Below are 17,056 nucleotides of genomic sequence, written 5' to 3'. Positions count from 1 at the left end.
ATATATTTCCAGCTCTTATAATTTGGAGTTAGTTGAAGTCAGCCTGTGTGTGGCCACCTTTAGCATCCCCAAACAAAATAAAACAAACTCCGCTTTTGACCAGTGGGTTGTGGGCAGGCCTGGACTGGCAATCTGTGGGTTCTGGCAAATGCCAGAGGGGCTGCTGTAAGTGGCCATAGACAGTCACTATTTATTGGGCTGGTGGGGGGATGCTTGGGCCTCTGTGTATTTGGAATGCCAGAGCATATTGTGTATCCTAGTCTGGACCAGGTTGTGGGGCTGTGTCTGGAAACTTTAGGTGGCTATATACTATAAGATCCGATCGTTTGGCGAAATCGCCAAACGAGCAGATCTTTTCCCCGATATGCCACTAACGGCAGGGCTATATCGGGGGTAATCTGAACGTTCGGCCCTATGGCTGAACGATCGGATTACGACAAGCGTAATCGCCTCCGACGGGTCGGTCGGTCGGTTGAAAAATCAAACCTTCCAGATCGATATCATGTCCAGATATAATACACGGGCAGATTAGCTGTCAAATTGGTCTAAATGACTGATATCGGCAGCATTATCTGCCCGTGTATGGCCACCTTTAGATTGAAAGCTCCACTGGAGAAGGGACTGCTGTGAGCAATAAACAATCGCTGTAAAAGTCAAAAAAACTTTTATTATTCTATCAATAAAGGACAACAATAATGTATACAGGCAGCTGAAACAGATACACACTGTTTATAGGAAGCCTGCTACATCACATATATATGATATGTTTATGGCAGTAGCATTTGCAAAGTAATGGCGAGGCACATAGTCTCCCAGCTGTGTTAATGAAGTGTCTGTAGGGGACATCATTCCCTAGCCCTGAACTATTCACTCTGTGAGGAGTAACGTTGGCTGCAGTCAGTGTATTGTTCCTGGAGTGGGAATTTGTGTGTGGGGAGGGGGAGAAGTCTCCGCCCCTTGAGCTGTGCAGGAAGGAAGGAAGGCCTAGCAGGGAGACACAGACAGAGAGAGAGAGAGCTGCAGGCAGAAGCGGAGAGAGAGGAACGTGAAGAAACTCAGTGCGTGTGGCCTGTAAATAGAAAGCTACTGTCTCATTTCAGTGTTTGGAAGGAACTGGGGCGCGTGTCAAGCTCTGAAGATCAAAGCGAGCTCAGTTCCGGGAATGGGAGAGACCACAGAGAGTTCATTTCTGTATTCTGAGAGGCTCCTGTAACTTAACTGGGGGAACAGATACCAACGAGTCTTATTCCTTCACTCCAGGCTGGCACACTGTACGTATAATAATGTAGTCTAATGTTTGTATGATTGTAATTGTAGTGTCCAGGGAGGGGGTATTACAGTCAGGTGGTGTTTCTGTGTAGGGACAAGAGTCCAGGGCTGCAGCTTATGTGGGAGTTACAGTATTTACATTAATAGTAATAAACACGTTGGCTCTGCTGCTGCACCAATTGCGAGTACATTTAATATATTTGTCACTAATTATAAGAATGTAATCATTTAGCGCCTGGGATGGGGTTAGTGGGATTATTAACACTGAGAATACCTTTGCACTCTCAGTCTTAAAAGTTCTGTATCACTGTATTCTCTGGAAAGCCAACTGCAACCTGAAAGTCCGCAATTCACTTTTTTTTCAAGTTGCAGCTCAATATGAATGCATTGATCAACTCTCATTGAACTTTCCATTAACTTTAGTATTTTTCTCTTCTGTGGATATAAAACAGATTTCCCCAGATGGATGACAGTGTCTAATATAGTTTTTCTCTGGAGTACTAAGCAACGTTTCTCCAACTTAAGGGCAAATTTACTAAAGCACGAAGCGGCTAACGCTAGCGCAAATTCGCCAGCGTGACATCATTTGGTTATTTTGGCGATTTACTAACGGGTGCTGGCGTAGATTCGCTAGTGAAGTGGACCTACTCTAGCGCTATTTCGCACCCTTATGCCAGGCGAAGTTGCACTATGGCCAAGGGACATAACTACGCTAATTCACTAACTTGCGCATTTTACTGAACGTTACCTCTTGCGCCAGACTTGCCTTCGCCACCTCAGACCAGTCGTAGTGCAATAGAGTAGATAGGACTTGCTTCAAAAAAACGTCCCAAAAAAACGCGACTTTTACTTTTTTAAGGGTGATAGGCTGAAAAAGATTGGAAATTTTTTTGGGGGTACCCTCCTTTCCCCTACATTTTTAACACATGACACCTAAACTATACAGTGGGCACATGTATAGGGCAAAATAACAACTCTATTTTATGAAGCTTTCCCAGGCTTGTGTAGTGTAATGTATTTGCTGCTACATATACGTCCATTGTACTTTAACTTGACGCCGTATGCAAATTAGGCATCGCTAGCGTTATTTCGATACCTTTGGCCTCCCTGAGTGCAACTTCGGATTTTACTGAATTAGCGGCACCCTGGCGAAACTTTGCCTGGCGAAGTGCGACGAAGGCATCACTAGTGTATTTTCGGCTTAGTGTTTATGAGCTGACACTTTGTTTGTTAGTGTTTATGAGCTGACACTTTGCACAGTCTTTACTTTATTTGTGCTGCTCACAGTTGCTGTGATTTAAAGCTTGACCATATATGTCCTAATTTGGCTTGGATTTTGACTACACTGCCCTACCTAACGCCTGGGTAAAACTGATAATCTTGTGATCCTGGTGCAGCGAGGATTATTTGTTCTGACCATAATTATCTGTTGCTTTGCTGAACGTAAAGGAAGAGGAAACACAACTCCTCTTTACTTTCTGCTGTTCAGGCCTTATGAACCAATGAAAATGCCGTGCACTTGTTTGGCCCCTCATACAGGATCTGCCCATTGTGGTCGGAGTACTACACTAGCCAGTCCCTTTAGATGAGGCATTGCTCTGAAGATATAAGTGGCATATAATGAAGTAATAATTAGTACTCATTCCCAGATGACTAGTAAATTACTCTTGAATTAAAGTATTCTTACTCAGAAACTATTGTTTTACACCTTTATATAAGAGCCATTAATTATCTTAGTCTCATTTGCTGTAAATACTTCCTGGTTACCTCACAGGGAACTTACCCTCCCATTCTCTCTCTCTCTCTCTTTCTCTCTTGGCTCTCCTCCCGCTGTATTTCTCTTTATTATCAGCTATTCCCTTTCTCACTCTTCTTTGCTGCTTTTGTTTTGTATATTTGAATCCACTTCTCCAACTTGCCATTGCTCCTTGAAATGCAAATTCAGCATACACACCAGCTGACAAGAACTCCCCTTTCCTCAATATGCCCACCTTGTTGAATTACAGTCCAGGCTGGCTTGGAAGTAGTAAAAAATAAATGGAGGGTCTCCGTTTGGACATCCCTGTTCTAATTGTTTTGGGTTTCAATAGAAATATTTTTTATATTTCAGCATTGGTAATGCTATGCATACTATAATAGAATGTAGAATGTTGCAAGTAAGTATACAAAGCCCCCTCCTCTAGTGGCATGCAGGGGACACAGAAGATTAAAACAGAGCAGCTGCCCTATATACCCAGCTGTGAAATGGAATGACCTTCTGGTATTATAAAGCACCAATACATTGGATATCTAGTGGTATTAAAGCAAAGCTTACAAAGGACAATGACGTTCATAATACATGGAACTTGCATTCTGCCACAGTATGTTAAAAAATTGGATTATATATCTAATCAAACTAAATGTGCATTTATTCTGGACAGAAGAAGTATTTGTAACTGAATCATAAAAGAAGATAATGATACTGGTATCAGACCTATTATCCAGAATGCTGGACCTGGAGCTTAGGGTTCTTTCCAAAATTTGTATCAAGCATACTTTTAGTCTGCTAAAAATTATTTAAACATTAAAATCAATAGGATATTTTAGTCTTTAATGTTGATTAATGATATCTTAGTTGGGAACGAGTACCATGTGCTGCATTATTATTATTATAGAGAAGAGACATTTTTAAAATGTAATGTAATGTATTTGCTGAAAATGAAGTCTTCCGGATATAGCGTTCCTTTAATTCTGAGCTTTCTAGAGATCCCTTACCTATAACTCCTTCCCAGTGAGAAACTGATGAGTCCCTTTCCCTGGTCTTTCAAGAGTTATAAAATGGATCATTCATTGTTGGAAATAAGTTGAAATATATATTGAATTAAACAAATTTTAGGATTTGCTCACATTGTCATTTGGTCTTCTCTTCAGCTGTAACTGTTGGTCTCACACAGCCTGATTTTGTGTGACTGTTAGAATTCTGTGGTTATATGTGACCGCGGCATAAAGTTATGCCCTGTCACCCCGATATGTGATTTTAATGGTGCACAGTTAAGTCCAGGTATTAAATACAATTGATATAAAGTTGAAAATCATGGAAATCAATCTGTATGCAGTTACCATGCAACACCATAGACCAAGATAAACAGGGAAGCAAATGGCATAGACATAAAGTATATGTGTATTTAAATCAGTGCAAAGTGTTTTGTTCAGCACACTTGAACCTACTTCAGATAAATTACTGGAGTGTTACTGACCTGACATGCAGTAACTGCAAGCAAACAAATATTGTGGGCAGTGCACATCCTTGCAACTTTCCACAATTAGGCAAGTATTTTCCTTGCTAAGGCTGTAGCAGCTAGATGGCTTGAGCTTTGAGATTGAAATGTTTTACCCGCTGCAATTGCCATTCTTTTCAATGAAGGGGTACTTTTGGGTGCTGTGTTGCCCATGGGGAGTGCATTTTCCTGTGGGTGACAAAATGTGCCTTCATCTTTTTTTACTGAAGGTGGTCTTTGCTCCTTGTCTGAACAGAAATACTACACTTGTTGCATCGTGTGTTTTTATACAGGTCATGGAACTCGAGGTAACTTCTAATATATATTTATTATAATACACAAGTTTCAGTGAGTCATGTGAAAGAAATTATTACAACATTACTCACCATTACTCAAATTACATCATTATTCATGGCTTTTGTGTATTATATAGTGAATAAAGTACCCCCTCTTGTAAAATATAAAGATATTATAAGTCACAGAGGAGTTTCATGACCATATAAAAACACGAGGCCGAAGGCCGAGTGTTTTTATACAGGTCATGGAACTCCGAGGTAACTTCTAATATCCTCATATTTTACAACTGGGGGTACTTTATTTATTATAATACACAAATTTTAGTGAGTCATGTGACAGAAATGACATCACTACTCACTGTTTATAACTGATGACATCACTACTCACCGTTTATAAGGATATAATTTACAGGATATTCATGGCTTTTGTGTATTATATTCTTATAATACACAAAAACCATGAATATCTTGTAAATTATATCCTTATAAACGGGGAGTTCTGATGTCATTGGTTATAAACGGTGAGTTCTGATGTCATTTCTGTCACATGACTCACTGAAATTTGTGTATTATAATAAATAAAGTTTATTGCAAAATATGAGGATATTAGAAGTTACCTCGGAGTTCCATGACCTGTATAAAAACACGAGTCACATGACTCACTGAAACTTTAAATAATGTACTCCCTGTTGCAAAATATGAGGATATTAGAAGTCACCTTGGAGTTCCATGGCTGACATGGAACTCTTCAGTAACTTATAATATCCTTATATTTTACAAGAGGGGGTACTTCATTCATTATATAGTAGAGAAAATGGAATGTTTACTTGTAAGTCTTAAAATCTTAGGTGTGAAGGAAGGCAGGAGTCAAAAGAAAACTGCACAGCTGATTGTACTGAAATAAATGCTTTTATTGCTGCTGTTAGTGATTACAAAAAGTTTGGGGTGTAGGAATAGAGCAATATAAGCTTAGGTTTCATAAAGAGATCAATAGGCTATTTGTGTGATGAGCATTCTCCTCACATATAGACTGCTGATTTGCTTGCCTGGACTGACTCAAATATGTTAACTGGCTTCTGTCCACTCACATACACTGTGTCATCCTAGGTGCAAATACCTGGAGTGGATTTCTGTGCTAAATGCGAATGATACTAGCCTTATCTTCCTTTCCATCAGCCATATAAAATACAGCATTTGTTGCTTGGAAATAGTTTATTTGTAGGTGCTGGATATATAGGTATAATACACAAAAGCCATGATTATCATGTAAATTATATCCTTATAAACGGTGAGTTCTGATGTCATCAGTTATAAATGGTGAGTTCTGATGTCATTTCTGTCACATGACTCACTGAAACTTGTGTATTATAATAAATAACGTACCCACAGTTCTGCCTCGTGTTTTTATATTTACATGAAACTCCTCTGTAACTTATAGTATCTACAAGAGGGAGTTCTTTATTCACTATATAAACTAAATGTAAAGAAAAATCTTCAGTTTTTTGATGTCTACACATCCTTTAATGGTCCTGGTGCTTGATTTGACTGGATTGACTGGGCCCAAAAAACAAAGGGGCTTTTCATGGAATGTGCAGGCAGTGGTGTAACTTTGGGGCCCTTTCCAAAAAATGTTTTTCTGGGCCCAGTCACCTCTCATCCTCTCTAAATATTGGGGCCTGCAATTTCTTGTGTCAGGGGTCACCTGTTGGCCCCCTATACAGAGGAGGCAGACCCTCCCATGGATGCTGGATCAGATTCTTCTAGAGTTCCACCACTGTGGAAAGGGGAAAGCCAAGTTCTCTGTGTCTGCATTTGGGAATTGCTAGTTTAGAAAGTCCTGAACAAGGTTTACTGAGCTGCTACTGGAAAACATGAGAAAAGAAAACTTCACGGGCAAGGGTGATAAGGTTTTCTACTAAAATGAAAAATACCTTTCATACATTTATCTGTTATGTAGATCTGAAACAACCGGTTTTTGTTGTTTTCTTGGTGACATTTGTGTTGTGCAGTCTTCCATTTGTTCCTATTTCCAGAACTGAAATAATGTAGAAAATGTTTCAAGTGTTTTGGCCGGTTACACACACAGCTTACAAAAATGAAGTCTCAAAACATACCGTATCTGCTTTTTATGTTGTTGGGTGTTGCTGAGCATAGAAGCCAGACAGCCACATGACTACATAATCACCTGGTTACAAGATTAAAGCAACAGTAACACCAAAAAATAAAAGCGATTTAAAGCAATTCAAATATAATAATCCTAAATAGAAAATTTCCATTTAAAAAAAATAAGGGCCGCCCCCTGGGATCATATGATTCACGGTGCACACAAACATACCAAACACTAAACTTTTTATTTCAATTGAGCCAATTATAACAGACAGAGTTGTGTCTTTTGCTTCCTCACTTCTTCCTGTTACAGTTAGAGCTGCAGTATTTCTGGTCAGGTGATCTCTTGAGTCAGCACACAGACCATCACAGATAGACCATCACGAAATGGTGGTTCAAGGCAAGAGATGTAAAAGGGCAATATTTACTTGAATATATATTCCAGTTTGATAAGATTCTTTAATGTGCCACTTAAATGGATATAAACTGTTGCTTAAGTATTCATTTTGGGGTATAGTTTTCCTTTAAAGGGATTCTATCATGATTTTTTACTGTGTAGTTTTTATTTCTAAATTACATTGTTTGCACTGCAAATAATTCACTCTACCATGTAGAGTACATAACTAATACATAATCTCATAACCAGGTTGAAACCAATGTTTGTTATTATAAGTATCATATTTTTGCAAATCAAATTGTTTATTTCCAGGGCCACGTTCGGGGGATTTCAGTTGTATGTAATCTCTGGTGTGAACACATTCTGTGGTAGGACAGGAGGGTAGAATTTACAGAAACTGACTTACAGAAAATCTTGTATAAGCATTACTAACCCAACCACCTTGGTAACCTGGCTATGAGATCTTGTAAAAAATCCTAAAAAAATGACACCTGTGTCAAGTGCATCTGAATTCAACGTGTAATGTATAAATGTGTTTGACTGCAGTATATTTACTGTGTTTACAACCTCTCGATCCTCCATTTCCTATTTTATGTATAGGAGAAGGAAAGGCTAAACTTAAAGGGGAAAGGAAACCTAGTTGGCGCAAAAACCCTCCCCCCGTCCCGTGTGTTACCCACTCTCCCCCCCTGGCCCACCCGTCCCGCTGGGCAAATGCCCCTAACTTGTTACTTACCCTTCTGCGCAGGTCCAGTCCAGGGAGTTCACAGACGACATCTTCTTCCACGCGATCTTCTTCCTGCTTTGACCGGCGCATGCGCAGTAGGAGCATTTCGCCGGTACGATCTACTGCGCATGCGCCAAAAGTACATCGTGACTTTTGGCGCATGCGCAGTAGATCCGTACCGGCGAAATGCTCCTACTGCGCATGCGCCAAAACGCCGTTCAAAGCAGGAAGAAGATCGCGTGGAAGAGGATGTCGTCTGTGAACTCCCTGGACTGGACCTGCGCAGAAGGGTAAGTAACAAGTTAGGGGCATTTGCCCAGCCGGGACGGGACGGGAAGGCCAGGGGGGAGGAGGGAGGGTGGGGTTTTGCGCCAACTAGGTTTCCTTCCCCTTTAAGTAATCTTTATCAGAAAGGTCTATATAAATAAACCAGTAAACCCTCAAAGTAATGCTGCTCTGAGTCCTCTGTCAAAAGAAAGTCAGTATTTCTTTCCCTCTATTGTGTACACATGGGCTTCTGTATCAGACTTCCTTCTTTCAGCTTAAATCTCCAGGGCTAGGGCTTCAGCATGCTCAGTTTGCTCCTCTCTCCCCCTCCCTTTCCCTCCTCCTCCTCTCCCTGCTGTAATCTGAGCCGAGAGCTATGGGTGAGCAGGGAGAGACTCAAGCAGGATGTGATGTCACACCAAGCTAATATGGCAGCTGCTATCCTAAACAAACAGTGAGAGCTTCTAGAGCTGTTTACTCTGTTATGGTAAAGCATTCTGCAGAATAAATATAGTGTTATAGCTTGCACTATTGTGGCTAATCTATTGGCAATAAACTGCTTTCGGTAGCTTTCCTTCTCCTTTAAAGCTACAAATGTTCATATTTAGTATTTTATGCTAGAAATATGAAACACTTAACAGGGTTGTTCCCCATTAAATGAACGTTTAGTATGATGTAGAGTGATATTCGGACACAATTTACAATTGATCTTCATTTTTTATTATGTGTGGTTAAGACTTTAGCTTTTTGTTCAGCAGGTCTCCAGTTTGAAATTCCAGCAGCTATCTAGTTGCTAGGGTCCAAATTACCTGGCAGATAAGCAGTGGCGTGAGTGAGATATTGGAATGTGGATAGGAGAGGCCTGAATAGAGAGATAAGTAAGAAAATATAGCAGTAACAATAAAATAGTAGCCTCACAGGGCAATAGTTTTTCTGCTTCTGGGGTCAGTGACCCCCTTTGAAAGCTGGAAAAAGTCAGGAAAAAAGAAATCAAAAGCTATAGAAAAAAAAATGAAGCTCAATTGGAAAGTTGCTAAGAATTGCTCAATACTAAAAGTGAACTTAAAGGAGCAGTAACACCAAAAACTGGAATTGTATCAAGGTAATTAAAATATAATGTACTGTTGCTCTGCACTGGCAAAACAAACAAAACTGAATATCATTAGTGACGTTGTGGCTTGTTTCACTATAGCTAAAACATCCTTAGCACTGCTTAGAGCTGATGAGAGAAGTACAAAATGCTGCGCTAGTCGGAAGATTTCTTCACATACATTTCCTAATGGGAGAGGTCAGTTGGGTGGTTTTTGTTGCAGTGTGGGTGGCATACAATGGGTAATTCCCCAATTATGTTAGCCTTAAATAGGGAACTGGAGATCTATTAAAAAAAAAAAAAACAAAAAAAAAAAAAACCTTCAGTCAAAGACAAACCCAGCCTGGGGGGCTAAAGTACTAGTCAGGAGAACTAACCTGCCCCCCCGTACCAAAAGCCCCCCTGTACCAAAAGCCCCCCTAAACTACCTGCCATTGCCTCCCCCTCCTCTATACGCACTGTGCATTAGTAAAAAAAAAAAAAACTCTTAAAAAAAAAATCTGACCCTAAAATGTAGAGCAGTGGAGCAGCATTATTATTTATTTTACTGACTTTTTTTGAGTCCAGTGTTCAATTCATTAGCATTCATTAGAAATATTTTCTTTATCAATCAATATACTGTACATACTTCTGCTTGTTGCTAAGGGCCAATTTCATTAAAATAAATAAGCTGTGTAAGAAGAAGGATCAGAATGTCACCAGTAATCCAGTAACCCATAGCTACATTGTCATATTTAACTTTATTTACTGGTCTAGTGCTGTTAAGAAGAATGAAAACTCTGTTTAGAACTATTTGTATAGGTAACTGGACAGACCACACGAGGGTTCTGAATCACATGATTCACTTAAAGTGGATATTTACCTTTATTTTAACTTTTATCTTATAGATGCAATTTTTCAGTTGGTCTTCATTATTTATTTTGTGGTTGAAATTTTTAGCATTTCTATATTCTACCTCTAACTGCTGGGGTTACAGATCAGCAGGGAGGGTTAATTTTAAATTTGCAATCATGCGTAATCTCAAATGTAATGCTGCGGTCTACACCACACTAAGGGGCATATTTATCAAGGGTCAAATTTAGAATTTGAAAAACCTAAATTAAGTCAAAGGGTTTTTTTGGCCGAATAGGTAAGTTTTCGAAATGAATAGGTACGTATTCGGCCGAATTCGAATCGAGTAATACCCAGTCTGTACAACTCTGAATTTATCTTGTTTACACCAAGGTAGCTCAGTTTCTTTATTAGAACTTCAGGACAAGTGAATACAATTGCTCTTTTATACTAGTCCTGGTGATGTTCTGTATGTTTTTTGTGCCTATAAACAGACCATACAGTAGACACATGATTCATGAGATTGTTTGTTTCTTATGATGGCTATGTTGTTGGAATGTAACAGTAAAGCATCAGATGCTGTTCTTTGATGCGTATGTCGCACACACTGTAATTCACCAGTGGGGTCAGCCACACAAGGAAGAACTAAGACAAAATGTGTGGAGCATGGGTGTAGGATCTATAATACAGAATACTTGGAACCTGGGCTTTTCTGGTTAACGGTTCTTGCCAGAATTTGGATCACCGTACCTTAAAGGGATACTGTAATGGGAAAACAGGTTTTTTTTTTTCAAAACACATCAGTTAATAGTGCTGCTCCAGCAGACTTCTGCACTAAAATCTGTTTCTCAAAAGAGCAAACTGACTTTTATATTTAATTTTGAAATCTGAAATCAGTTTCCCAGCTGCGCCAATTCATGTGACTTGTGCTCTGATAAACTTCAGTCACTCTTTACTGCAAGTTGGAGTGATATCACACCCCCCCCCCCCAGCAGCCTAACAACAACAATGGGAGGGTTAGCAGTTCCCTAACACTAGATGACAGCTGCCTGGTAGATCTAAGAACAGTACTCAATAGTAAAATCCAGGTCCCATTGAGTCACACTCAGTTACATTGAGTAGGAGAAACAACAGCCTGTCCGAAAGCAGTTCCATCCTAATGTGCTGGCTCTTTCTGAAAGCACATGACCAGGCAAAATGACCTAAGATGGCTGCCTACTCGCCAATATTACAACAAAAAAATACACTTGCTGGTTCAGGAATTACATTTTATATTGTAGCGTGAATTATTTGCAGAGTAATTTAGTTTTCTAGGTGCCCCCACTCATGTGACTTGTGCTCTGATAAATTTCAGTCACTCTTTACTCCTGTACTGCAAGTTTGAGTGATATCACCCCCGAGCAGCCTAAGCAGGTAATTTGTTTCCTAGAATAGCGATAAATAACTGAAAAATTATTGGAATAAATTATTATATGCAATTTGTCATATTAAATCCACCCAAATTTGAATAAAAGCCTCCATTGAGTGGTAGACAAACATCATTGGAGACCCAATGATGTAGAGCATACCAACAGATTTTGGGTGAAATCTGCACTACCCATGGGTGTCTAATTGTCTGAAATACCTTCACAGGTAAAACAGATCAATCCGGTAATTGTGCAGAGTTTCGTTCCAAGTGTAAGAACTCACCCTGGTGGTCTAGCGGGGTGGCAGGGACGCCCGCCGGTCGCGGGCATGCCCACAGACTTAGTTCCCTGCGCGCCGATGGGCACTGTTCTTCTGTTCATCTGAGGCGTGCACCGCCCACTCTCGGGTTTAGCGTGCGCACTGTGACGTCATAGCACATTGGCGAGAAGTTCAAATATTTAAAGGCGTAGGGGTCAATTGTACAGTTCCTAACATAAATGTCGTTCCTGGGTGCTTTCTTCTGGTGTATTAAGTTGTTATTGATCCTGTCTGTTCCTGGTTTCGTCGTGTCTTGCCCATTTTGACTACTGTCTTGGATTTTGCCCTGGTACTGCGATATTGGTGTGTCTTGTCCCGGCCTGTGACCCCGACTACTCTCTAGCTTACTGCATCTGTACTGTCTCTCCTGTTTGGTTTTTGACCTGGCTTGTGACCCCGACTATGCTTATTGTTCTCCATTCCTAAACAACGAATGGTTCCTTTGCCTGCCCAGGACTCTCCCCCTGGTCCTCTCAGGCTAAGACCTGGTGGCACCCGAGTAGCAGGGGGCTCCTCCCAAAGTGAAAGGTGGCTGTTAAAGGCGAAAGACTGATCCGTGACCGGGACCTTGGGGTATGTTCTGGGTTTGGGATAACAATCCTAACACCAAGGAAACATTTGTGATAACCTGACTGATGTTTTACCCACAGTGATCTTCATTGTTCTGGCTGTGAAGGTGTGTCAGGCTATATGTCACCCGCGGTAGCGCAGATTTCCTCTGGTTGACAATTCACCCCATGTGCCATCACCCTTAAAGAAATTGGAAATTAGTAATATGTGTGTAAGGGAAGTTCTGCTACCACTGAGTTTGGGCAGAGTTTACCAATCATATTTAATGTGATTTCTGTTTATTTACTTTATATTGGTTAATGTTGATATGGCGTGGAACTTGGTCTTAATCCTGCCATGCATGTATTCAGTATCTGCGAGTCACAGCCAAAAGGCAAATTAGTCTGTGAAATAATTTCTCTATGTTGTTGAAGGCCTCAATGGCTGCCTTTGTTTTTATGGGACCTTTTTTCCTTCGAATGAGGCCAATTGAAATGCTGCATTGCTGAAAGAAACCTGGAAAACATTTGAAGGCAAATGCTTGAATTCTCCATAAACTCATGTGACATTACTGTTTTAAACATCAGCTTCGTTCCACTATTCAGCAAACAAAATAGCTTTAAGCAATAATCCTTATAGCATTTTAGATTTTAATAAGCCTTATAAAGAATCGTTTAATGTGTTCTGCTTGTATTAAATAATGATGGTTTTGTCTAGTGTTTCATTGCTTTAATTGACCTTGCTTAATCCAGGGGTCCCCAACCTTTTTTACCCATGAGCCACATTCAAATGTCAAAAGAGTTGGGGAGCAACACAAGCATGAAAAACTCCCTTTAGGTGCCAAATAAGGGTTGTGATTGGCTATTGATAGCTGTCAGCTTACTTGAGGCTCTACTTGGCACTTATTTTTTATGCCATTAAAACTCGCTTCCAAGCCTGGAATTCAAAAATAAGCCCCCCCCCCCCCCTTTGAGGACACTGAGAGCACCATCCAAGGGGTTGGAGAGCAACAGGTTGCTCACGAGCTACTGGTTGGGGATCACTGGCTTAATCCATTTATTTTATCTCGTGAAAGTCAGGTCATTAAATTTTATATATAGTAGAACCTCCATTTTACTTTTTTCAGGGGACCAGAAAAACTGGTGTAAAATCAGAGAAATTCATTATGAATTGTACATTGGTGGAACCACAGAAAAAAAGTGTAAATTGCGAGAAAACGTAAAATCGGTGTATGTAAAATTGAGGTTTCACTGTGGATTTTGCATATGATCATACCTTAATTACTGGCTGTTTGTGGAAACTGTCAATGCATGTATATGCTTATATCTTCTCCTCCACTGCTGTTCTTATATGCAGTTTGTAAAGTTTGTGGGATTCTTTTGCTGTGAGCATAGTACATCCCTTTGCTGCCTAGTCACACATATAGATGGGAGCTGGTTTATTTGCTCAAAAAAGTGCAATAAAGTGCAGTTACAGCAGCATCCCATATAAGCATATATATATATAGATAGATAGATAGAGATATATATATATATATATATATTGGACTTTTGTTTATGTAGAATGCCTAAGTCAAGACTGGTAATTTCCACTCTGTTCATAATATCCTGAGCCCTTAAAGGACAATGAAAGTGAAATTCATTTGGGGTGACAATTCTGTAGACCCCCCCCCCTCCACTAGTGAACCTAGTTGTGTATTTTTTTTTTTTTTTACCCCTGGCTGATGCTCTTCTTTCTAAAACCCACTGGCTCGGGTTAATGGGGCTTTGCTACCATCTTGACTGGTTTCCCAGGAATCCCTTGAGGCTGTCTAGGATCCGTTATCCAGAAAGCTCTGAATTACAGAAAGACCATCTCCCATAGAGTCCATTTTATCCAAATAACCCACTTTAAAAAAAACAAAACCTTTTCTTCTGTAATAATAAAACAGTACATTGTACTTGATCCAAACTAAGATGTAATTAATCCTTATTGGAAGCAAAACCACCCTATTGGGTTTATTTCATGTTTACATGATTTTCTAGTAGACTTAAGGTATGAAGATCTAAATTACAGAAAGAACCATTACCCGGAAAACCCCAGGTCCCGAGCATTCTGGATAATAGGTTCCATACATGTACTGTGCATGGGCCAATTTTTGATTTTAATAAATTGCACATGCTCTTGCCCTGGACAGCTAAGGAAAAAAGTCAAGATATCTCTCTATTTATCAGAAGGTCATTCCACATGAGGGCACCCATTACGATTAAAAGAAAGGAGGTTCCTTTGAAATATTTGGAAAGGATTTTTTTTACAGTGAAGTTGTGGAATCCTCTTCCTGACCACTTGTACTGGCTGATACATTAGATCACATTAAGAAGGGGTTGGATAGCTTTTTTTTAGCAAGTGAGGGAATACAGGGTTATGGAAGATAGCTCATAGTACAAGTTGTTCCAGGGACTAGTCCATTTGCCATCTTGGAGTTTGAAGGAATTTTTGGAGAGGATTTGGGTTTTTTTTGCCTTCCTCTGGATCAACTAGCAGTTAGGCAGGTTTTATATAGACTTAAGGTTGAACTTGATGGATGTGTGTCTTTTTTCAACCTAACTTACTATGTATAGTGAAAGTAGCCCTGGTTTATATGTATTAGTCACCTTGCAGTTCCAAAGCAAGGGACATCTGAGAGAGAGCAAAGATGCCACATGGCAGCTCTTTAAAATGTTCCCTGGGTCAGTGCCGTTTTTTTTTTTTTCCCTGAAAAACAAAACTGGCTGAAACGTTGCAAAGAAACGTCTTTGTTCTGTAAGCAAGTGTTACATGTGACATGCTGGAGCCATGGGATATTGACTCTTGACAAAGCACTACTGTACTGCCACCTGCCCTTAAACTCAAAACTCTGGAGCAGCCAGCAATGGGTCCAGATCCCACTCCGCACTCAGCACAGAAATGTGAAAACCCACAGTTGCCAGAAGGCACATTTAAGTGTGGAAATTATAGAGCCGGTTGCAAAAGAACAGTGGTCCAGACTGCAAGAGTTGTTGAAAGCTTATTAATGGTTATTGGAAGCGCCTTATTTCAGCTATTCTATCAAAAGAATGTCATTTGGTTTTTCACGTTTCTTCAGGTTGGAATAACGACATTATGTAATCTTAACCGTGAAATAAAGAACTATGGAAACCTGGCTATTGCGTAGTAGCTGGCAAATTTAAGAGTAATTTTCAAAAGTTTGACGGTGCCAATATTTTTGCTCATGAGTGAATATACAGGAAGCCAGTGCTGTGTGAGTATTACTCATTTACAAGTTTCCATGCCAAAATGATTAGCTGTAGCCTTTTATTTCTTTTATACTACTACACAATGCCTAGGCAGCACATCAGTCGTGTCTGCTGATTAATTGGTCAGAAGAGCATTGATCTTACCATTTAATGCAACTTACAAAATTAAGTACTTTAGTGCGTTGCATTCATAGAAAAGCTGATTTAGTAATTGAACAGGCATTTGCTAATTTCTAAGAAGCTTTCGTGGTATAAATAAACCAGGAATCCTTTGCTTTCACTTTTAGCGACATTGACCTTGTGAAGTGTTATCCTGTAACTAAGGCTAATGAAATCTGCCTGTCAGTTTTGGTCACAACCGGCAGTTTTTGGCAAAATCTGCCCCATGTACTCGGCCAAATCCAAGAAACCCCTGTGTCTGAGGTTGGCCGTTGTCATAAACTGGCCAATCCTCTACAGTAGCTCATCCATTGGAACTGCTAATGAACAAAATCAAGCTGTGAGAAATCCTGTGAAGGAAATTTGCTTTTCCTTGTTTTACTGCAAAGTTCTGTAGATGAATCACATATAGCACAGTCATTCATTTCCCTAAACAAATTAGGAAATATGTTTGCTTCATTAAAAACTTTTATCGCACAGCTTTTTATGTGAAGGTGACCGGTCCCCTTTAAGAAAAAACGTGAATCAGTGAATTCGAGGAGAAGTACCCGAAAACATTAATTGATCGAGTTTTCTGTGGGAAAAATTGGTCGAATTTTATATCGAAACTCACCGAAAATCATTGATTTAAACTGCCGATTCAGGTCCTTCATCGATTCGACAGATTATCTGTCGTTGTATGGGGCACTCAAACAGGCCTCCCAGACAGATATCTGGCCCAAAATCAAGCTCAGTCTGATCAAGGACCACATTGGCTAGTTGATGCAGTCCTCATTCTGTAGACTGGTATGTCCATCATTGTAATCCGATTGTTTGACTGTAGGGCCAAACGATTGAATTAGCCCGATATCTTTCACTCTTTGGTGGGCAAATTGGGGAAAAGACCCACTCATTTGGCCACCAATCTTATAATTTATGGCCACATTAAGAGCTAAGATTTGCTTTCTGTTTTGAAGAGGCTAAGGGAGAACTGAAAAAGATAATGGTTTGAATCTTGAGGAGGGAGTCGGTGGTGTGAAAAAAAACAGTGGACTTAGAGGAACATATGGAGACCCTGGTAGAGAGATGTGAGGTGCTGAGAGGTGAAGGCCCTTAACAGTTATCAGTAGGTTTTTTTGTAGGTCATGAT

The 17,056-nt window shown here is 39.9% G+C and overlaps 1 protein-coding gene across 1 annotated transcript in view; it reads left to right on the top strand.

The window, feature by feature from the left end:
* The first annotated feature begins 1,040 nt into the window (after positions 1 to 1,040).
* rnf13.L (ring finger protein 13 L homeolog) overlaps positions 1,041 to 17,056 on the top strand; it is a 49,675-nt gene continuing 33,659 nt past the window's right edge. Inside the window, 1 exon segment of the mRNA NM_001090240.1 lies at positions 1,041 to 1,271. The gene's annotated coding sequence lies outside the window, so the exon portion shown is untranslated.

Source organism: Xenopus laevis, chromosome 5L (genome assembly GCF_017654675.1).
Source record: "Xenopus laevis strain J_2021 chromosome 5L, Xenopus_laevis_v10.1, whole genome shotgun sequence".
Taxonomy (NCBI): Eukaryota; Metazoa; Chordata; class Amphibia; order Anura; family Pipidae; genus Xenopus; species Xenopus laevis.
This window is presented reverse-complemented; position numbering and strand designations above follow the sequence as displayed.